Below are 24,925 nucleotides of genomic sequence, written 5' to 3' on the forward strand. Positions count from 1 at the left end.
AATTAGTGAAATGGGCTAGACACAGAAGGACAAAGATTATTAGTCCGTTTCTATGAGGAGTCAAGAATAAGAAAAGTTAGAGAGATAAAAAGTAGATTAGTGGTTACCAGGGGCTGGAGGAAGAAAAGGGAATTACTTTTTATAGGTTATTGAGTTTTTGTTGAAGATGATAAAAAAGACTGGGTATAAACAATAGCAATGGTGACCAAACTGTTCATGTCTACAATCTCATTATGAGACAGCAATTAAATGCATGTAATTCAGGAAACCATTTGGTTTCCTTTTAAAATTATTATTACCCAAGGAAGAAGGCCAGGCTTCACATGAGCATAAGATGAAAATTATGAAATCGTTACTGAATTACTATGAATAATTTTAACATCATAATGGAGAATGGTGCGCAACTGCAATCCCAGCAGCTTGGGAGGCTGAGACAGGAGTATGGCAAGTTCAAAGTCAACTTCACCAACAGAAAGGCACCAAGCAAATCAGTGAGACCCTGTCCACTAAAAAACAATACATAATATGACTGGGGATGTGGCTCAGTGGTTGAGTGCACTTCAGTTCAAGTTCAATCCTTGGTTGTAAGAAGAAAAAAAAAAGTTTCCTTCAGTTAAAGGTTCAATTTACATCTGACACCTAATAGTGCTGAGTATTCATTAAATCAATAATCAATCCAAGCTCTTCATTTTGTTCTCGAATTTGCTTAAAAAGATCCAGTGGAAAAAGGGTTCTTCTGGAGCAAGTTTGGCTTACTCTAAAGGCTCACTGAATATATAAATGTATGTATTACTTGAGTTCCACATACTAAATGACTCGTGAACATACTAGTCGACGTTAATATAGTTGCTTAAAAAAACCTGCTCTTTACCTAAGTTTTGGATCCTAACTCTGATTCACAAATAAAGTATTTTTGGACAATTATAATGTCCATTGAATGTCTCAGGACAATAATCACCTGATCAACAAAGTGAAGACCGTATTTCGTTTTGTTTGGAAATCTATTGAATTGTTCACTGTTTTGGAAACACAACCTAGGTTACAATCTATATTTGTATATCTTGCATTCATAGTATAAACACCTCTTTCCTTATATCTTCTAGTGTGCTAATGTTCATTAATTTAGATACTGAAATATTTATGACTTAATTATAAATTTAGTGTATTATTCATAGTTAAGGCATTATAATGAGTTCTTTGAAATTATGGTTTGAAGTAAATTATATTCATCTACAAATATTTATGGGGAGCAAAGGATACATTAAGAAGCATTTGCTACAAAAGGAAAATGGAGTGTGACAGGGTTGAAAACCAGTGTTCAAATAATTTGTTCATATATTCATGGCCTCTATTAAAAATAGTAGCACAAATTTAAAAAAATATGGGTGGGATCAATTTTCAATACAAAGTTACAGTACTATTGGCTGGTAGTTAACTAGAGCATACAGACTTCTAAGCAGATAGCAGTGAGAATTTACCGCATAGAACCTCATGGAGAATCCTCAGTTCTATAGATTTAGTTAGGTACTGCCTTCTTTGGTGCAGAGCAGGGAAAATAAAATCTACAACACCAACCTCAGCAGAGGTAGGCTGGTTCCTGGAGGAGGGCAGGAAAAGATGGTCACCAAGACACCATAAAAAACAGGGAAGCTTTTTCTTAATATTATTTTGGGAAGTAATTATTTAGTTGAATAACATATGTGTGAGACAGATTCAAAGGAGAGAGACTGAAGGACTTTCTCCATTTTCCAGCCTGGCTACAGTTGGCCATGCTTCTAAATACAATGTTGTATGAAGCAATGGCACAAAAGGTCACAGGCATAAGCACACAAGCCACCAGGCAGATCTGGCACTGAGTAGCAAGTTGCAAAAGCTGTGCATCTTGGGCAGCAGGTGGGAATTTATCAGATGCAACCGAAATCACTGTAATTTCATAAATCATATCCCTGGATAGAATAAGCTTTCCATGGCATGGCTCTGAGAGCTAAGAAGTAAATTTACCTTGAAATTTTTGAAGTACACAAATCCAAGCTGTCACAATACAGTGGATGCAGTCGGGTCCCTTCTAGTACTATGATACCCCTGTGGTCTCAATAAATGTACTCTGACTAGAGGTTACCATGATCAATACAAACACAAAAAGTTCACCAATCCCAACAAACAGCATGATTTAAAACAAGATTAATTCTTAATATCTATGTGCAGGGCTGGGTATGTGGCTCAGTGGTAGAGCGCTTGACTAGCATGAGTGAGGCACTGGTTTCAACACTCCCAAACACATAAATAATAAGTAAATAAAATGAAAACATTGTATCCATCTATGACTAAAAAAATAATTTAAAAAAGGTTTATGTGTAAATAAAACTACTTATACATTAAAAAAAATGAATGTTTGGCATCACAATTTCATTGTGGTGTGCTAGGCATCTGGCAGAGTTTGAGCCAACAATGTCAGGTGTTGGGTCATTTTTGTTTGTTTTTAGATATTTTCCATTTCAAGGAAGGTGGTCCAATAGAGTGGCCAAGTACAGAAGCAATGAAGTCAAGCTGCCTGAATATCAATGCTCTACTTCCCCACACCCAGCCCTGGCTGTGTGATACTGTGGATCATATGGATGCCTGAGTTGTGACTCCTAAGTCCCAGAGACAGCCACAAATAAGGGTTCCATTGCTTGCACATGTGTAAAAATCAGTCAGATGAGTGAAGATGGCAGAGACAATGTCCACTCTACAAAGGCCACCTGTAGCATGCTTATGAGCAGCTGCATCCCAAAAGAACATCTCCAAGCAAGGAAACTTCCCACCACACAAAGTCCCAGCTTGATAACACCATCCCTCTGCAGTCTGTGGTGTTCCTCTGCGGGATATAACCACCCAACTTCCTGCTAGCTATGTGGTCCAGGCAGAAACCTGAGAGCACACCTTGCCTGCAGGTTCCCACCTAGAAGCCAGATAGTGGGGCTTTTAACCTCTACCCCAAAAAGGAACCTATATTTATGCTGTACACATTAAAGAAAGTTATTTAAAATCTTGTAGTGAATAATTTTTTTTTTTTTGGTGGTACTGGGATTGAACCAAGGACCTTATGCTTTTGAGGCAAGTACTCTACCAAATGATTTAAACTCCCAACCCCAACAATTTTTATTTTATATATTTCATGTAGTGTTAAAAAATAGATATATAAATATATATGTCTATTAAAATTCCATATCAATTTCAAAAAAGAAAAAGAAAAAAATACCCGTCTTCCACAGCATGAATTTAGACTTCTGCAAGAATACTGAATTAACTTTTGCTTACCTTTTTGAAAGGGACTTTGAAAGCAAAGAATCAAGTCTCAGGCATCCGGTCCAACTGGGAGATAGTCTTTCCACCTAGGAGATACATTCTTTGTTAGCCAAACTGTATGTTAGCCTTGTCTCCATGCACAGAATAAAGGCTTCTGGAAAACCACAGTCCCTGCTGACACAGCATGTCCCTTCCCTCTGCTTTGCTTTCTGCTACTAACTTATTCATCTGTCTTTCTGCTACTAACTTATTCATCTTTCTGGTAATAAGTCCTTCTTCCCATCTCCCCATCTTGAAAACAGATCAAAGACAACAGAACAAAGGAATCCACAAATCAGGAATAGCTAAAATCAGATGGCCAGAACTTCTGTATACCTCACAAACTCTAACCTTAGGTACCAATACTATGGAGTTATTATTAGAAACACACTGCAACACTTTAAATTCAATTCTCTAACTAAACATCATTTTCTAAGTTTTCATACAACCGATAGCATCAAATTCAATCGGTAGGGCATTTAAAGTTTAATTTTGAACAGAAAACTCTTCAAATAGAAAGGAACTATGAACTTCACTTAAAAAGGCTAGGAGTCAACCCTGAAAAGTATTATTTGAGTTCACTTCTGTGGAACAAGTTAGAAGTAAGTATGGTGAATTCAATATATCTGAAGCACAGAGTCAAGAGCAGTAAGAAGTGGGGCTGGAGAAGCAGAGAGGATCCCACACCACACAGGGCCTCACAGACCATGTAAGAAGATTGTTTTTATTCTTAAAATAATGCTTTACACTGATGTCTATGAGCTACCTTCCAATTCCATTTCAATTTCAACATGGTTTGGGTGCTGAGGTTAACCCCATGAGCACTTCACCACTGAGCTATACACCCACTTTTTTTTTTTTTTTAAAGAGACCAGGTATCCCTAAACTGCTGGCCTGGATTGGAACTTGTGATCTTCCTGCCTTAAGGCTCCCAAGTAGCTGGGATTATAGCCATGCACCACTATACGGGGCTCTCAATTGTTCATAATGACCTACTTAAGAAGGTACGAGCCGGAAGGGCCAACCCAGCAGCAGGGCATATCACCTTTCCGGGATGCGGTTTCCGCCCTTCCTCTTTGCTAGGTGACATCCAGAAAAGTCGCTTCCTGTCTCTAGCCACCGCGGATAGGATGCCATTGGCTCACGTGGGTGCCGAGACGCCGCCCACCCAATGCCAAGCGGGTCTAGGTAGTCACAGTGGCGTCCTCGGTGCCTGAAAAAGACGCTGGGTTGGGAGCGTGTCAGACAGCTACCCATGGATCGCTGGCCGGCGCCACTGCGCCTGCGACACTTCCGGTCCTGATGGGACATACCCGCTTGCTGTGTTGCTCGACTTACATACGGGACTCTGGCGCCCACAGCGCCCACTTGGCTGGAGGCCTGTAGCACAGGTCTGTGAGTTCCTGTGAGCACTCCTGAATTCAAATCTGCTGGCCCTGGAATAAAGAGTTAGGTCCCACAGTACCCAGTTCCCTATGTGTTCTTTGAGAAGTGTCCAAGTGTTTACATTTACATTTTGTATAGCTTTTATGGATATTTACTTCACATATATGTATAGCTTCTTCCTACACAGCAGCAGCACACCATATGATTTCTGTCTCTAGAATACTGATTTTTCTCAGTTTATACGTGTATCCATCCAAGTTTTTAATGACCACAGTGCATTGCATGCATTGTAAGTAACATAACTCAAAGTATCATCATTTGCTTAGTCAGTCCCATATTAATGGACCTCCAGTTGTTTTCACATTTTTTGGTTTGGGTTTAGGTCTTCTCTTATAGGCCATGCAATGAACTATCCCTACACATATACAAAACTATATCTAAATTTCTAGAAATAGAATTTCTGGAATGAAGGATACACACACTTAACGTTTTGAAAGATACTGTCTAATTGACCTCCAAAAATTATATACCCTATACTCACATTCCTGGCCAGGCGTTCACAACATTCCTATCATATGACAGGTATGCTAAAAGTAGATAACACTAAGATATGTTTTAGAAAATACCAAAACCAAAGCAAAAGTGAGAGACATGAGAGTGGAGTTCACTTGTAATATCTTCACATACTTATCACTCATCCAGACTGTACCTATTAGGAAAACTATCAATTCAGCTACAAGTAGAAGAGCAAAGAACACCATATCTGAAGATGGGAGTACTGACTTCCAGATTAAACTGTAAATAATTATGATTGCAACAGTTCTTCAAAATAATTTCTACTTTTTGTTTCTAATTTTGAAAGGTCCTTATATGCACTGTTATTAATCTTCACAACAATTCTTATTTGCAAACTACAATTTGGCACATTCAAACTTGACAGTAAATTATAAAATACTCTTTTGGAACATAGGAAAACATATCTGACAGGTATATGATGGCTAGATGGCATAAATGATCCATCTGTTTATAAACATGACAAAGTACAAAATGTGACATAAATTTCTCCAAAACTAGAATAACTATGTTGGTCTTGCACTTTAAGTTTTCAAAAAGACATAAGTATGACAAGAACAAACTCAGTTATAGTTGCCAGGAGAAAATCCAGACCTAGACAGAATAGAGTTTCCAGAAAGTATGGGAAGTGGCAAGAGTAGTCCTTTGGAGAGGAGTGGTTCCAATAAGAGGTAAAAGAATGTCTTCACAAATCCGTAGTACACAGGAATGGAGGATAGAGACCAGAGAAAGAGATATTAGGAGGAACAGTTAAGTAGTTGACACTAATAAAATGTGACAGTACCTGGTAGTGTCTAGGTATCATATAGAGACTTGAGGGTTTCCATTCTTAATAAAACCCAAATGAGAATATGGGGAGAACATGGAAGGATGTCAGGGATAGATGTTATGGGTAGGTTACAGAAAGATGAGTCCCAGTCATCCTGATCAGTACTAATTGCTGGGATTGGGTTGTGCCTGGAACAATACCCTCAACATAAAAACTGAGGGTTTAGTTCAGGGAAGGACTTGATGCTACATTACAATGTTGGACCAAATCTCTTTAGGTACATTCTTCCATATTTAAGACTTGGTTTAGAGGTTAAGGTGAGGTTTACTGCAAACTAGAGTTGAGTGGATAGAATTACAAAGGGCAAATACTTATCATGCCTGTGGACCAGGAGAGGTAAACAGCATTTGCCTAATTATAACTGAATATTGGACCTGAATATTTCAGTATGTAAAAATTACATTGCTATCAAAAATGATCTTACCACATGCTACGAATCTGATTTGGAATGTCCCTAAAGGCCCATGTGGCAAACCTTCCCCTCCAGTTTGGTACTATTGGGAAATGGTGGAATCTTTAGGAGGTGGGGCCTAAAAGGGGCACAATGTTGCTATTTCTACACTCCCAGCTATTTGGAAGGCTGAAGCAGTATGATCTCAAGTTTCACACCAACCTGAGCGCCTCAGTGAGACCCAGTCACAAAATAAGATTTTAGAGGAGGGGCTGATGATAACTCACAGAATGACGTTGGGTTCACTAAGCAGTACTCTTAAAAAAAGGGTGGGGAGGGTCTAGTAGGAGATCTTCTTATCATTGAGGGCATGGGCTTGGCGGGGACAATGAAGTCCAACACAAACAGTCATCAATAGAAAAACATTCAATGTGTCTTACAATGTTGGATTCCTTTAAAATATGCAAAAGAAAAAGTGACTTAAAAATCCAGAGCCTTTAAGAGCTCTTCACAATCTGCAAACACACTAATAAAGAACAAAAATGAGATAACATGACAAAAAAAAAGATAAGCAAATTATATGTAAGAGTTTATCTTCATTGTACAGAACTGAAGGCAGTTTCTGGACTTTCTAGCTAGCTACATTATATATCTACCTATATATGTGTTTGTATTGAGCCGGGTGCAGTGGCACATGCCTGAAAACTCAGCACCTCAGAAAGCTGAGGTAGGAGGATCAGAAGTCATAGCACAGCCTCAACAACACAGAAAGACCCTGTGAAATTAGCAAACTGTCTCAATATAAAATATAAAAGGGCTGGGAAGTGACTCAGTGGTAATGAGTCTCTGGTTTAACATCCTAGGATGCCAACACCAAAAAATTGAATTGTCTGTTTTATTAATACAAAATAAAATCAAAGTATGTTGACTTATTTCTGACAAAAAAAAATAAAAATCCATGTGATTTTCTTTTGTCTACTCTCACTTTCCCTATATTCTACTAACTATTCTCCTGGCCTTTCACCCAAGCATGGCAGACAAAGAATATGAGAGGCCCAGGATTCTATAGAGGCTGTTTGCAAGGGGCAGGAAGATTCAGTAAGTGCCACACTGGATTGGATTCACTTACATAGGAAGAGAGAAAGAATACTCAGAGCCTATCACATATGAAGGAGTCCAAAGCAGGATGTCTACATTACCCAAGGAGCCATCCATGGCATATGGTGTACAACCAAAGTCCAAAAGAAGGGCATTTGACAGTGAGCAGGGTCTTCCACCCCTCCACTGTTTGATTCTCAGTTTCAGAGTGCGTTTTCAAAGAATCAAGTCACAAAATACAAGACCCCTGCTCTGGAAGTCAAAAGAAAGTACTATCTAGGAGTATAAGAATGCAAAATCAAGGCTTGTTCATGAAACAATGTCTACAATGAAGAGGGGTGGGAGGAGAAGAGCAGAAGGAAGTTACAAGTCCAACCTGGCCCAGCACACCCCAGCCCAAGGAAAGTAGGATTCAAGAAAACCAAAAGAAAAACTGGGAACTCCTCATTTCCTACAGGGTGCACTCAAGGAATTTCAACCTACTCTTAGGTTATGAAAAAACTCTTTAGGGCTGAGGGTGTGGCTCAGTGGTAGAGTGCTCACCTGGCAAGTGTGAGGCTCTAGGTTTATTCCTCAGCACCACATAAAAATAAATGAGTAAAAGTTTTGCATTCACCTACAACTAGACTACAGAATAAACCTTTTAAATCCTTTTCTTTCATCCTTGGAAGCTGCAGGAAGTTTACTAATCAGATCAATATCTATGGTTCCAGAATAACTAGAATTGCTCTCTTTCTTCCATCCCCAGGGATATTAACTGTACATTAATATATAATTAAGTGCCCACTTTTACCTATTAAAATGTGAAATAAATATATAACGTATAATAATTTTTAATGAGCATTTATAAGGAACACTGAGCTGATCCTCTGAATACAAGCACCAGGGAAGTTGGCCCTATGTTAACCCTCTGGCAGAATTTCACGTTCCCAGAGTTTGGCCGTTTAGGTTCAATGATAAATCTCCTGTCACCTTCTCCACCCAATCAACTCTCTTCTCAGTTTCTCCACCCAATCCCACCTTCTGGTTGGGAATCTGAACTCCCTATTGGCTACCTCATACCTTTAAACTGCCTTTTTGGTGACATCATTCTCCCACCAAACCTACTGCCACCTGATAGAATCTTAGGGATTGCATGGAGTTGTAAAAAAATTTGGATCATCACAAGTGACCAGTGACAGATAACCAGTCATCACTGACCAGTAGTAAGTGGCCAGTGGCCAGTGACCAGTGAACTCCATACTGGGAAACATGCATTCTCTAGCCTCAGTCACCCAGATATCCTCTGGGGTGGTCTCCTCATCCTTTGTATCTGCAATTGATGTCACCTCTTCTCTGACAATGTCAGGTAAGGAAAGAAACTTTAAAGTTTTTCATTAGGCTTTTTGTTTTCTCAATGTACTAGTGGAGTCGAATTAGCTTAGAATAATAGGGAAAAGGATGGAAGTAGAAATCTGGAGACCTAATTTGAGTTTTCACTTTGACATATACTAGGTATGGGATGGATGATCATTTACTCTCTCACAAAATCTGTTTCCTCATCTGAACTAGGAGGATAACAGACTGCCTCTGCACTGGTCCCTTTGTTTTTCTAATATTATGTCTTAAGGGGATGTTTACAGAGAATGAAATTGGATTTGGTGAGTGCCTTTGTTTCATCCAAAAGAGAAAAGTCCAAGACAGAAAAGAAAACTTACACTGTGAAGGATAGTAGGAACATACCTGAACATTGTAAAGGCTACTTATGCTAATCCGATGGCCAACATCATTCTAAATGGAGAAAAACTGAAACCATTCCCTTTAAAAATGGGAACAAGACACGGATGTCCTCCTTCACCACATCTATTCAATATTATCCTCGAAACTCTAGCCAGAGCAATTAGGCAGAGTAAAGAATTTAAAGGGATACGAATAGGAAAAGAGGAACTTAAGCTGTCACTATTTGCTGATGACATGATTCTATATTTAGAGGATCTAAAAAACTCCTCCAGAAAACTTCTAGACCTCATCAATGAATTCAGCAAATAGCAGGCTACAAAATCAACACACAGAAATCTAACGCATTTTTATTTATTTTTTTATTTTTTAAATTTAATTTATTTTTATTGTAAACAAATGGGATACATGTTGTTTCTGTTTCTACATGGAGTAACAGCATACCATTTGCCTAATCATACATTTACATAGGGTAATGGTGTTTGATTCATTCTGTTATATTTCCTTCCCACCCACCCCTCCACCCCACTTTTCCTTATATACAGTCCCTCCTTCCTCCATTCGTGCCCCCCTTCCACCCCCCATTATGTGTTAATTTCCAGAGTGGCTGCACTAATTTGCAGGCCCACCAGCAATGTATGAGTGTAACTTTGTCCCCACATCCTCGCCAACACCTATTGTTGCTTGTGTTCTTGATAATCGCCATTCTAATTGGGGTGAGATGGAATCTTAGGACAGTTTTGATTTGCATTTCTCTTATTACTAGAGATGTTGAACATTTTTTCATATATCTGTTGATTGCTTGTAGATCTTCTTCTGTGAAGTGTCTGTTCCTTTCCTTAGCCCATTTGTTGATTGCGTTGTTTGTATTATTCGTGTAGAGTTTTTTGAGTTCTTTTTAGATTCTGGAAATTAGTGCTCTATCTGAAGTATGAGTGGCAAAGATATTCTCCCACTCTGTAGGCTCTCTCTTCGCATTGCTGATAGTTTCCTTTGCTGAGAGTAAGCTATTTAGGTTGAATCTATCCCAGTTGTTGATTCTTGCTTTTATTTCTTGTGCTATGGGAGTCCTGTTAAGGAAGTCTGATCCTAAGCCAACAAGTTGAAGATTTGGACCTACATTTTCTTCTATAAGATGCAGGGTCTCTGGTCTGATTTCAAGGTCCTTCATCCATTATGAGTTGATTTTTGTGCAGGGTGAGAGATACGGGTTTAGTTTTATTCTGTTGCATATGGATTTCCAGTTTTCCCAGCACCATTTGTTGAAGAGGCTATCTTTTCTCCATTGTATATTTTTGGCACCTTTGTCTAGTATGAGAAATTGCATGCATTTGGGTTTGTGTCCATGTCCTCTATTGTGTTCCATTGATCTACCTATTTTGGTGCCAATACCATACTGTTTTTGTTACTATTACTTTGTAGTATAGTTGAAGTTCTGGTATTGCGATACCCCCTGTTTCATTCTTCCTGCTAAGGATTCCTTTAGCTATTCTGGGTTTCTTATTCTTCCAGATGAATTTCATGATTGCTTGCTCTATTTCTGTAAGGTACATCATTGGGATTTTACTTGGAAATGCATTGAATGTGTATAGCACTTTTGGTAGTATGGCCATTTTGACAATATTAATTCTGCCTATCCAAAAACATGGGAGATCGTTCCATCTTCTGAAGTCTTCCTCAGTTTCTTCTTCAATGTTTTGTAGTTTTCATTGTAGAGATCTTTTACCTCTTTGGTTAGATTGATTCCCAAGCATTTTATTTTTTTTGAGGCTATTCTAAATGGTGTTGTTTTCCTCACTTCCCTTTCAGATGTTTCATTGCTTGCATATAAAATGCTTTAGATTTATGCGTGTTGATTTTATAGCCTGCTATTTTGCTGAATTCATTGATGAGGTCTAGAAGTTTTCTGGAGGAGTTTTTTAGATCCTCTAAATATAGAATCATGTCATCAGCAAATAGTGACAGCTTAAGTTCCTCTTTTCCTATTTTTATCCCTTTAATTTCTTTAGTCTGCCCAATGCTCTGGCTAGAGTTTCAAGGACAATGCTGAATAGAAGTGAAAGACGACATCCCTGTCTTGTTCCCGTTTTTAAAGGCAATGGTTTCAGTTTTTCTCCATTTAGAATGATGTTGGCCATTGGCTTAGCATAAATAGCCTTTACAATGTTCAAGTATGTTCGTACTATCCCTATTTTTTGTGTGTGTTAAGCATGAAGGTGTGTTGTATTTTGTCAAACGCGTTTTCAGCATCAATTGATAGAACCATATGATTCTTATCCTTAAGTCTATTGACATGATGGATTATGTTTATTGATTTACGGATGTTAAACCTCCTTGCATTCCAGGGGTGAACCTGACTTGATCATGGTGCATGATTTTCTTAATATGTTTTTGGATATGGTTTGCCAATATTTTGTTAAGGATCTTTGCATCTATATTCATCAAGGATATTGGTCTAAAATTTTCCTTCCTTGATGGGTCTTTTCCTGGTTTGGGTATGAGGGTCATATTAGCTTCATAGAATGAGTTTTGTAAGGTACCCTCCTTTTCTATTTCCTGGAATACTTTGAGAAGTATTGGAATGAGTTCTTCTTTGAAGGTTTTGTAAACTGAGCTGAGAATCCGTCTGCTCCTGGGCTTTTCTTGGATGGTAGGTTTTTAATGGCTTTTTCTATTTCATTGCTTGATATTGATCTGTTTAAATTGTGTATGTCCTCCTGAATCAGTTTGGGAGTAGCATGTCTCTAGAAATTTGTCAATGTCTTCACTGGTTTCTATTTTGTTGGAATACAGATTTTCAAAGTAGCTTCTCATTATGTTATGTATCTCAGTGGTGTCTGTCTTGATATTTCCTTTTTCATCATGAATTTTAGTAATTTGAGTTTTCTCTCTTCTTCTCTTTGTTAGTGTGGCTAAGGATATTTCTATTTTGTTTACTGTTTCAAAGAACCAACTTTTTGTTTTGCCAATTTTTTGAATTGTTTCTTTGGTTTCAATTTCATTGATTTCAGCTCTGATTTTAATGATTTCCTGTCTTCTACTACTTTTGCTGTTATTCTGTTCTTCTTTTTCTAGGGCTTTGAGCTGTAACGTTAGGTCATTTACCTGTTGACTTTTCCTTCTTTTCTAGAATGCGCTCCATGCAATGAATTTTCCTCTTAGTACCGCTTTCATAGTGTCACAGACATTTTGATATGTTGTATCGTCGTTCTCATTGACCTCTAAAAATTTTTTTATCTCCTCCCTGATGTTTTCTGTTATCCATGTTTCATTCAATAGCATATTATTTAGTCTCCAGGTGTTGGAGTAATTTCTGCTTTTTATTTTGTCATTGATTTCTACTCTCAGACCATTATGATCTGATAGAACACAAGGCAGTATCTCTATTTTTTTGCATTTCCAAGGGCTGCTTTGTGGCATGACATATGGTCTATTTTCGAGAAGGTTCCATGTGCTGCTGAGAAGAAAGTGAATCTGCTCGTTGATGGATGGAATATTCTATATATGTCTATTAAGTCTAGGTTATTGATTGTATTATTGAGTTCTATGGTTTCTTTGTTTGGTTTTTGTTTGGAAGATCTATCTAGTGGTGACAGTGGTGCATTAAAGTCACCCAGAATTATTGTGTTGTGGTCTATGTTATTCCTGTTATTGAGAAGAATTGTTTGATGCACAGGGATGCACCATTGTTTGGGGCATAAATATTTACTATCGTTATGTCTTCCTGATTTATGGTTCCCTCAAGCAGTATGAAATGTCCTTCTTTATCCCTTCTGACTAACTTTCGCTTGAAGTTCACATTATCTGATATAAGGATGGAAACCCCCGCTTTTTTACTGAGTCCATGTGGGTGGTAGGTTTTTTCCCATCCTTTCACCTTTAGTCTGTGAATGTCTTTTTCTATGAGATGAGTCTCTTGTAGGGAGCATATTGTTGGGTTTTTCTTTTTAGTCCATTCTGCAAGTCTATGTCTTTTGATTGATGAGTTTAGGCCGTTAACGTTCAGGGTTATTATTGAGATATGATTTGTATTCCCAGTCATTTGGGCTTATTTTTGGTTTTTAAGTTGGCTTGGTTTCTCTTTGAGTGGTTTTCCTCTAAGGTAGTTCCTCTCTTTGCTGACCTACATTGTTGTTTTCCATTTCTTCCTCATGGAATATTTTGTTGAGAACATTCTGTAGCGCAGGTTTTCTATTTTAAATTCTTTTATCTTTTGTTTATCATGGAAGGTTTTATTTCATTTTCAAATCTGAAGGTTAGTTTTGCTGGGTATAGGATTCTTGGTTGGCAACCATGTTCTTTCAGAGCTTGAAATATGTTGTTCCCGGCCCTTCTAGCTTTTAGAGTCTGGGTTGAGAAGTTGGCTGCTGTCCGTATTGGCCTCCCCCTATATGTAATTTGATGCTTTTCTCTCATGGCCTTCAAAATCCTGTCTTTATTTTGAATGTTAGGCATTTTCATTATAATGTGTCTTGGTGTGGATCTGTTTTGATTTTGTGCATTTGGTGTTCTGTAAGCCTCTTGGTTTTGATTTTCCATTTCATTCTTCAGGTCTGGGAAATTTTCTGATATTATTTCATTGAATAGGTTGTTCATTCCTTTGGTTTGTATCTCTGTGCCTTACTCAATCCCAATAATTCTTAAATTTGGTCTTTCTTTTTTTTTTTTTTTTTTTTTTTTTTTTTTGGTGCTGGGGATCGAACCCAGGGCCTTGTGCTTACAAGGCAAGCACTCTACCGGCTGAGCTATCTCCCCAGCCTAAATTTGGTCTTTCTTCATGTCCCATAGTTCTTGGAGATTCTGTTCATGATTTCTTACCATCTTCTCTGTTTGGAAAACTTTATTTTCAAGATTAAATATTTTATCTTCATTATCTGATGTTCTGTCTTCCAAGTGGTCTAGTCTTTTGGTGATGCTTTCAATTGAGTTTGTAATTTGGTTTATTGTTTCCTTCATTTCAAGGATTTTTGTTTGTTTTTTTTTTTTTTTTTTTGAGAATCTCTACCTCTTTGTTGAAATGATCTTCTGCTTCCTGCAGTTTCTCTGTCAGCTTATTGGTATTATCATTCATTGCCCACATTTGCTCTCTTATCTCACCTTTGATTTGCAAATCAACTTGATCATGTATAATCTGAGGTCCTTTTCTGACATTTCTTCTAACATACTGTCATTGGATTCTATTAATATAGAGTCAAGATTTGTTTGGATCATTTGCTTCCCTTGTTTTTTTCATGTTGTTCATGTATCTTCCCCTCTAGCAGTGCAGATCTGGGGTATTGCAGATTTCCCCCTATAGCCTTATAGTGGCCCTATAGGTTTCCAAAATCTTTTCTTTAAGGGGAGATCATTATTAGCAGTGTCCAATTCAGACACTATGGAATCCTAGACCAAATAGGCCCTATGAGGACAATAACAATATTGTCATAATAAACAGAATGAGTTGAAATATTATCTTCAATAAAAAAAACCAATTTGCAATAAGGTCTGCAGTTTCTAATGGAGGACAAAGAGGATACAGAGGGATGTAGAACGTGGCTGTTAATGGGATAAGAAATGAATATACAGAAGTTCCAGATAATAGAAATGGTGAGAGTGTAATCAAAAGAAATTGAATGTTAGCATGCAAAAAAGGGGGAAAGAGACTCTGAGGGAACAGTTAAACAAAAGGAAAAGAGAGCAAGAAAAGTAAAGAAATAAAAACTTAAAATTTTTCAATAAGGAGAAAAAAGAAAATCTACAGTACAATAGTCACATAGTAATAAAACCTCCTAGTCTTTAGTAGCTTGATGCAGGAGAGGTACCTGACATTGAGCTTCTAGTCTCCAGTAGGTGTCCCAGGATGGGATTTGCCCCACCAAAAAATCGGAGCTATGGCTTCCAGGGTTATCCAAGATGACGCTCTGGCTTCCAAATGTTTTGGCAAATGGGGAGCTGCAGCTCAGGGTGTGGATGTAGTCAGCTGGAGGTCCTGGAGGCAGGATGCGGTTGGTCAGGCAGGGTTCCTTGAGTTTGGGTGTGTTTGGTGTGGTTGTGGGATCCTTGATGCTGGTTGCAGACAGTTGGGGTCCCGGTGATATGGTGCAGTCAGTTGTTCTCGGTTCTCGGTCCTCGTGGCAGGGAGCAGTCAGTCGATGTGAGGGTCCCCGAGGCAGGGAGTGATCAGTCGGGCTGAGGGATCCTGGAGACTGGGCTCAGTCAATCTGGTCAGGGGTCCTATGGGGACTGGCTGTTCTCTCAAAATGGCGGCATCCACGTGTAATCAAACCTGCAGGTTCTGTAACAGTGAACTTCCAGGCAACAGCAGGCAGCTGGTGCTCCACTGGCGGTCAGCGATCAGTTTGCTGACTGTTGTCGGATGATTGAGAGGTGATCCTCGAGCGTTGGGAGATGGATAGGTGTAAGACAGGCGATGGACAGGTGAGAGGCAGGCAAGTGGAGGATGACAGGTGCCTGACAGTGAGTAATCTGCACTCAAAAAAGGTGTCGATATGCTGGCAGACTGCAGGTGGTCACAGCAGACAAATGGGGTAAACAGAGGGGGATCGATAAGCAGCAAAAACTGCCTCACCAGGAAACAGATATCCTCTGCTTGAAACCGGAGTTACGGAGCGACAAGGAACGCAGCCTCCCTCTAGTCCACCATCTTGTGTCTCCTCTAACACATTTTTATATGCAAGCGATGAAACATCTGAAAGGGAAGTGAGGAAAACAAATCCATTTGCAATAGGCTCAAAAAAAAAATACTTGAGAATCAATCTAACCAAAGAGGAAAAGAGCTCTACAATGAAAACTACAAAACATTGAAGAAGAAACTGGGGAAGACCCTAGAAGATGGAAAGATCTCCCATGTTCCTGGATAGGCAGAATTAATATTGTCAAAATGGCCATACTACCAAAAGTGCTATACACATTCAATGCAATTCCAATTGAAATACCAATGAAGTACCTTACGGAAATAGAGCAAGCAATCATGAAATTCATCTGGAAGAATAAGAAACCCAGAATAGCTAAAGGAATCCTTAGCAGGAAGAATGAAACAGGGGGTATCGCAATACCAGAACTTCAACTGTACTACAAAGTAATAGTAACAAAAACAGCATGGTATTGGCACCAAAATAGACAGGTAGATCAATGGAACAGAATAGAGGACGTGGACACAAACCCAAATAAATACAATTTTCTCATACTAGACAAAGGTGCCAAAAAGATGCAATGGAGAAAAGATAGCCTCTTTGACAAATGGTGCTGGGAAAACTGGAAATCCATATGCAACAGAATGAAACTAAACCCGTATCTCTCACCCTGCACAAAAATCAACTCACAATGGATCAAGGACAGTGAAATCAGACCAGAGACCCTGCATCTTATAGAAGAAAAAGTAGGTCCAAATCTTCAACTTGTTGGCTTAGGATCAGACTTCCTTAACAGGACTCCCATAGCACAAGAAATAAAAGCAAGAATCAATAACTGGGATAGATTCAACCTAAATAGCTTACTCTCAGCAAAGGAAACTATCAGCAATGCAAAGAAAGAACCTACAGAGTGGGAGAATACCTTTGCCACTCATACTTCAGATAGAGCACTACTTGCCAGAATCTAAACTCTACACCAAGAATACAAATAATCCAATCAACAAAAGGGCTAAGGAAATGAACAGACACATCACAGAAGATCTACAAGCAATCAACAGATATATAAAAAAATGTTCAACATCTCTAAAGACAAATGCAAATCAAAACTACCCTAAGATTCCATCTCACCCCAATTAGAATGGCGATTATCAAGAACAGAAGGAACAATAGGTGTTGGAGAGAATGTGGGGACAAAGGTACACTCATACATTGCTCATGGGGCTGCAAATTAGTGCAGCCACTGTGTAAAGCAGTATGGAGATTCCTCAGAAATCTTGAAATGGAACCACCATTTGACCCAGCTATCCCACTCCTTGGCCTATACCCAAAGGACTTAAAATCAGCATACTACAGAGATACAGCCACATCAATGTTCATTGCTGCTCAATTCACCATAGCCAGATTGTGGAACCAAACTAGATGCCCTTCAGTTGATGAATGGAGAAAGAAACTGTGGCATATATATATACAATGGAATATTACCCTGCCATGAAGAATGATAAAATTATGACATTTACAAGAAAATGGATGAAATTGGAGAACATCAACGTAAGTGAGATAAGCCAATCTCAAAAAACTACAGGACGAATGATCTATCTGATAAGCGGATGAGGACATATAATGGGGGGTGGGAGGGGTTAGTGTTAGGGTTAGGTTTAGGGTTAGGGATAAGGAGGGTGGTAAGAATGGAGGAAGGAAGGATTGTACAGAGGGAAAAGAGGGGTGGGAGGGGTTGGGGAAGGGAAAAAAAATAACAGAATAATTCAAACAAAATTACCCTATGCAAATTTATGATTACACAAATGGTATGCCATGATTACATGTAAAAAAAAAAAAAACTCTACATGAAGAATACAAATAACCCAATCAACAAATGGGCTAAAGATATGAACGGACGCTTCACAGAAGAAGATCTACAAGCAATCAACAAACATATAAAAAAATGTTCACCATCTTTAGTAATAAGAGAATTGCAAATCAAAACTACCCTAACATTCCATCTTACCCCAATTAGAATGGCTATTATCAAGAATAGAAGCAACATTAGGTGTTGGAGAGGATGTGGGGAAAAAGGTACACTCATACATTGCTGGTGGGGCTGCAAATTAGTGCAGCCACTCTGGAAAGCAGTGTGGAGATTCTTTATAAAACTTGGAATGGACCCACCGTTTGACCCAGCTATCCCACTCCTTGGCGTATACCCAAAGGACTTAAAATCAGCATACTACAGAGATACAGTCACAACAATGTTCATAGCTGGTCTATTCACCATAGCCAGATTGTGGAACCAACCTAGATGTCCTTCAGTTGATGAATGGGTAAAGAGACTGTTTATATATATATATATATATATATATATATATATATATATATACACACACACACACACACACACACACACACACAATGTAAAATTACTCAGCTATAAAGAATAATAAAATTATGTCATTTGCAGCCAAATGGATGAAATTGGAGAATATCATGCTAAGTGAGATAAGCCAATCTCAAAAACCCAAAGTTCGAATGATCTCGCTGATAAGCAGATGATAACACATAATGGGGGGTGGAAGGGGGGCACAAATGGAGGAAGGAGGGACTGTATAGAGGGAAAAGAGGGGTGCAAAGAGTGGGGGGGAGAAAAAATAAGAGAAGAAATCAAACATCATTACCCTACGTAAATGTATGATTATGCAAGTGCTATGCTGTTGCTCCATGTACAAACAGAAACAACATGTATTCCATTTGTTTAGAATAAAAATAAATTAAAAGAAAAAAAAAGAAATAAAATTCTATATGTTCAAATATTTAAGGAATATGAAATGCCTGAATAGCAAATAATAATAATCCAATTGAAGACATATATAGACATTTCTTGAAAGAAGATAAATGAATAACCCACAGTTATGTGAAAATGTATTCCACATAATTAATCATAAGGAAATTCAAATAAAACTAAAATAGTTTTTTCTTAAAAGCAAAAAAAAAAAAGAAAGAAAGAAACTGTTGTATATATATATAGGAATATTAGCCATAAAGGAAAATAAAATTATGGCATTTGCAGGCAAATGGATAAAATTGGAGAATATCATGCTAAGTTAGATAAGCCAATCTCAAAAAACCAAAGGACGAATGATCTTGCTGATAAGCAGATGATGACACATAATGGGGGGGTTGGAGGGTGTCAAGAATGGAGGAAGGAGGGACTGTAAGGAGGAAAAAGGGGGGCGGGAGGGGGGGGGGGGAAAGAAAAAATAACAATGAATCAAATATTACTCTATGTAAATCAATGACTACGCAAATGGTATGCTGTTACTCCATGTACAAAGAGAAACAAATGTATCCCATTTGTTTACAATAAAAAGAAATTAAAATAAAAAAAAACTTACAGTGTGTACCTAGAGGTTTCAACTGGAACAGTGTCCCTCCACCAATATTTCCATGTCAGTATTTTGAATTTAGTACTATTCAAAAAGGACATTCACATACTTTGGAGTTTTCTGTAAATAGGTAAAAAGAGAACTAGGGAGAGAGGAAGGGAGAGGATAGGGCTGCAATGAGGTAGATATTCCTGGGGAAGTAAGTTTGGGACTGTTGAAGCATAGGGTAATAGGAACTTGGTGCAGGGAGAAAATATCAAAATAAGGGAGAAGAAAATGTGAGAATAAAAGAGATGAAGAGCATGGAGATGTTCTCAAGAAAAAGAGGATGTTTGGGATGGAATGTGCAAAAGAAACAAAGATTTTAAATCAATGCAGAGAGTATACAGGGAAATCTTCCCAGCACCGAACAACTGAGGCTGGTTGAGAGAATGTCTCGATTAATGGACTAGTGAGGAAACTAAGGGTAGAATTAGGGCATCAGTGGGGAAAGCAGTGCCTCAGAAAAGTCACCTTTGGTTGCTTGGAGTTTTCCTATGGCCTCTTTGAACACAGATGACCTAGATAGTTTGAACATGAACATTTTAAAAGTATGCTCTAGAATGATTCTTCCTCTAAACATGATAATGAAAGAGGTTACAGGCATGGCTGGGGAAACAGCATTTTCCATGTCCTATTTTACTCTGCTTTTAAAACTATGTGGATTTGTAAAAATATGATATTCCCTCACCTGCATCAGAAGGATGCGTTCACTTGTGTCATAGTTTTTAGGCAGAAGCTGTTTTTAATCTTGCTTTTAAATATTTTTTAGTTGTTGATGGACCTTCATTTTATTTATTAATTGACTGATTGATTTATATGTGGGGCTGAGAATTGAACCCAGTGCTTCACACATGCTAGGGAAGAACTCTACCACTGAGTCACAACCCCAGTCCTGCTTTTAATCTTTACAATAGTTCTCCTTTTTTTAACAGAGTACATACAAAGTGTCATTAACAATTTTTAAACCTAAGAAGCAAAAGAAAGACCTACATAAGAATAAAATTCAAGCTCCACATCTCTAATTCCACATATATCTAAAATACTATTGTAAATTATTTTGGGTTTTCTACATTTCAAAGAATTGTTTTGATGGAGGATATAATCAGTCTCAGAGTGCATGCTTAGCAAGTGGGAAGCCCTCGGTTCAATACCCTGCACCAGGAAGCATCATAAATATTTTTTTAATTGTATGATTACATTATAGTGGTGGATGGTTTCATCAGACTTTAGGGCCAGCATTTTCCTGTTAAAAATGATTATAAACTAGGTTTTCAGGATAAATATAAGTTTTATGATTATTTTAAAGCTTTTTTCTGCTTTCATTGTAACTGAAATGTTTATCAGAATGATTTTAATTGAAATATCTACCTCGTGGGATTAATATCTTTTACTTGGTGTGTATAATATTTAGAGGAGATGAAAAAGCACACTCAAGGAATTTCTTTACACTTCTTATTTTGTGCTCTACTTGTACAAACCTTCCTCCTGTTCTTTCTTCCTTCTTCCCTTCCTTCCTTTCTTTCTTTTTTGATTCTAGTGCTGGGGATTGAATTCAGGGTCTTATATGTGCTAAGCCAGCATGCTACCACAAGCTATGTCCCCAGCATTTTCCCCACTTTTGTTTTGTTTCTGAGAAAGGATCTTGTTAAATTGCCCAGGCTGGCTCTGAATTCCTGGGTCCCAGCAATTCCAATGCTTCAGCCTCCCGAGTGCTAGCACCACAGGCGCACAGGACCATGCCCAGATTCATGGTGGGATTTTGCTTTGGAGTTTGCTTTTGCCTGTGGTGGGGAAGAGGAGGGTTGGTGGGGTTTTGTTTTTTTGCAGCACCAGGGATTGAACCTAGGGACACTTTACCACTAAGATACATCCTGAACCCTTTTAAAAGTTTATTTTGATAGTCTTGCCAAATTGCCAAGGCCATCCTCTAACTTGTGATCTCCTGCGTCAGCCTCCTGAATAGCTGAGGTTGCAGGAGTGTTGGATTGCATGTGGATTCATAATATTTTTTATTTAAATTTGCTGCTTATTACACACTTTTAATTGATACATTTTCTCTGTCTAGAAGTACTGGTTAGAAATTTATTCAAAATCACCTTCAATTGTGGGCAGTGTTTTTTTTTTTTATTGTAAACAAATGGGATACATGCTGTTTCTCTGTCTGTACATGGCGTAAAGGCATACCATTTGTGTAATCATAAATTTACATAGGGTAATGTTGTTTGATTCATTCTGCCATTTTTTCCCTTTTCCCCTCCCCTCCATCTATACAGTCCTTTCTTCCTCCATTCCTGCCCCCCTCCCTAAACCCAACTCCAACCCCAACACTACCCCTTCCCACCCCCCATTATGTGTCATCATCCACTTATTAGCGTTATCATTCTTCCTTTGGTTTTTTGAGATTGGCTTATCTCACTTAGCATGATATTCTCCAGTTTCATCCATTTGCCTGCAAATGCCATAATTTTATCATTCTTTATGGCTGAGTAATATTCCATTGTATATATATATACCACATTTTCTTTATCCATTCATCAATTGAAGGACATCTAGGTTGGTTCCACAATCTGGCTATTGTGAACTGAGCAGCAGTGTTTTAGTTACGAGTAGTCACTAAAATAAACCACAATCATTCACTTTCATTATATTGTATGTATGATAATGGAACTTCATTCATTAGTAAATTTGCTATGCTTTGACGCTTGCTACTTATACAAATTTTTCTTAGTGTCTATGTATTCTTTGTAGCTCTGTGCTTTTTCAGTTTTGCCTTTCTATCATTCCAGAACTTATTATACCTTCCTCCAGGTAAATCTTATATATCACTTTTATTCGTGAATGAATTAAGACTCTCAGTATTATTGTAAATACCTTATAGATGAGGAACCTGAAGCACAGAAAGTTTAAATAACATTTTTTTCCAAGAAGCATTATCTCTTATAAAACTTACCCTCAGGTATTCATGTTGGTGTACGATGAAAAGACAGGCTTGTAAACAATGACCATTTGGATGGTCCAACTGAACTCTGGGAAATGGCATGGGACCTGCACAAGCAAAATGGGATGGGGAAGATAACACTGGTGATAGCAGTACTGTTTCCTATGAACAGGCAAAAGTAAAATTCTATTTAAACTGACTTCTGCTCTTTGTCTACTGCATAGATCCCTGGCCAAGGGAGGAAGTTTCCATAACTTGGTGCTGATATTGAACAAGTCAATCATACTTCTCGGACTCTGGGTTTACTCACTTGCAAACTGATAATGTTAGACGTCCTCTACCTTCTAAAACATTTCAGATGAAGGGTTCATTCATGGGCAAATACTAGTACAGGCTCAGAAGAAAGATAGGCCAGGGAGAAGGTTGCTTGTAGGGAACAATATGTGAAGCAGACCACTTGGGTCTTCTGTACCCTAATGGTGAGAGAAGGCAGTTCATCAGAAGAGTACCAAACTGCTCCAGCACTTGCAGCCATGCAAGCGAATTGATTTGGGGTATCTCAAAGATTACTGGTATTAGAGGCTTCCTGACTGCCACAACATTAAGATAATGCTCTTTCTCAAGTATCATAACAATCTGTCAGTCTCATCAATGTTTACTTTACCCTCTTATTACTACAAAAATTCCAAGAATTCTTCTATACTTGGGACTGCAAATTCTCTTCCTCTCTCTCTTCCTGTGGTGAGCAATGCAGTTTGGATTCTCAGCAACCATTTTACCAGTGTGAACAATTTCTCTTTAATACACATTCCATTTCTGCTTTCAGAATGCTTAGCAATGTTCTAGATAGGCTGTTGTTGTAGTGTTGCAATTCATGCACTTCACCTAGCATCCCCCTGAGAATCTTGTTCACCGTTTAAATTTGTTCGTTCTGATGGCTCTAAACTGTCATCTATGAAAGCCTTAAAATAACAAAAATATTTCTTTTTCATTGTAGGCGCACTGGCTAACATAGATTCAAGGATATGGTAGCAGCTGTAGGCATCTAGCCTTTAAGAATTATGCTTCTAGCTTGGACTGCCTTCTGGAGAAGACTTGGTCTCAGGATCATAAGTAAACTTTTCTCATTCTGTATCTTGGATATTACCACAATTGGCTAGCCTATCCACGGAATTGATTTTGGGAACAGTGAGACCTTTATCTCACCAATATGGGAACAACCAGGAATATGTATTGAATATCAACTGGGGTCACATATCAATGTAGGCATTGAGAAGAGAGCTGTAAAGCAACTCAGAAAATCTCCTGTCTCTCTGGACATCTCATTCCAGTGGACAGTGAAAGACAATAAACAACCCGAACCATATCAGATACTGGTAAAGACTATTGACAAGGTTGAAACAAGACCAGCTGATAGAGGGTGACTGGGTAGCTCCTTAGAGTGGATGGACAGAGAAGATCTCTTTGAGGAGGTGACATGAATGATCAAATGAAACGAGCCAAGTAAATATTCTAGAAAAGCACCTCATGAAGTGTGATCAGCTGTGCAAAGGTATTGAGTAGAACTGCAGATGTTTAGATGATGTGGCTGGAGAATGGAAAGCAAGAAGGAGAGGGGGAGGTGAGGTCAGAGAGGCAACAGTGGCTGAATCACTCTGCAATCCAGGGTAAGGAGTTTGAATTTTAAGCCCAAGCATCATGGGAGGTTATTATACGTTTTGAAGTCCATGTGTTATGGAATCTGACTTTTGCTTTTCAAAAGATCATTAGTTGCTCTTCTAAGAATGCAGTGTATTGGGTAAGGAGTATGACCTTCTGTATTAGTGAGAGTGCCCCTCTGGGCATGGCACATAGCACAGGAGTAAAAAGTAGGCAAGAGACATCTGCCTAGAATCCTCCTTGGTTTTGGCTCCCTCAGAATCATCTCTGGCACACTTTTTTAACATGCTAATGCCACATATCACGTGAGGGATTTCATATTGTATGAGACCCTCGATGCTGCCCAGGAATGAGCAGTATGAATGAGCAGTCACACCCCATGTGATGGAGGCAGGTTAAGAGAATAACAAAACTACCTGTGTGCCAATTGATAAAAATGGGTCAATTCATTACTCCTAACCTGTTAACAGGTTCCTTGTGCTGGTCTTCATAATATGCACAACTTTGAGCATGACTAGTGGCCAGAGACTTCTTGGGCCCACATTCAACAGCCTTCCATTGCTCACCCAGTAACATGGTTTGATCTTCCCCCTTCAATCTAACTTAATTCCACCGCCTTTTTGCCTGGTCCCTTGTTGACTACTGGTTCTTCCCAGCGAATTTTGTTCAATCATTCAGAATTGTCCTCCTGCAGGGGGTGGCAAACACTGACCCAGATACAAAATAAACTAAGGACCCCGAGAAAATTAGTGCCTGGGAAAGGGAGAGAGTTCTCCTCCCCTTTCCCCTGCCAGCTGGTTTACAGGGAACCTCATTATCTCCATTCACTCCTACCTTTTGGATTGTAAAGGACTTTCCCTAGGACCTAACTACATTCCTTTGAAGTGTAAAACCCTCGCCCAGGTCCCTTGCAAGGCTCCAGGGCCCAAGGGTGGAGATTTATTTACCAAAGGCCTT

Source organism: Sciurus carolinensis, chromosome 13 (genome assembly GCF_902686445.1).
Source record: "Sciurus carolinensis chromosome 13, mSciCar1.2, whole genome shotgun sequence".
NCBI classification, from domain to species: Eukaryota; Metazoa; Chordata; class Mammalia; order Rodentia; family Sciuridae; genus Sciurus; species Sciurus carolinensis.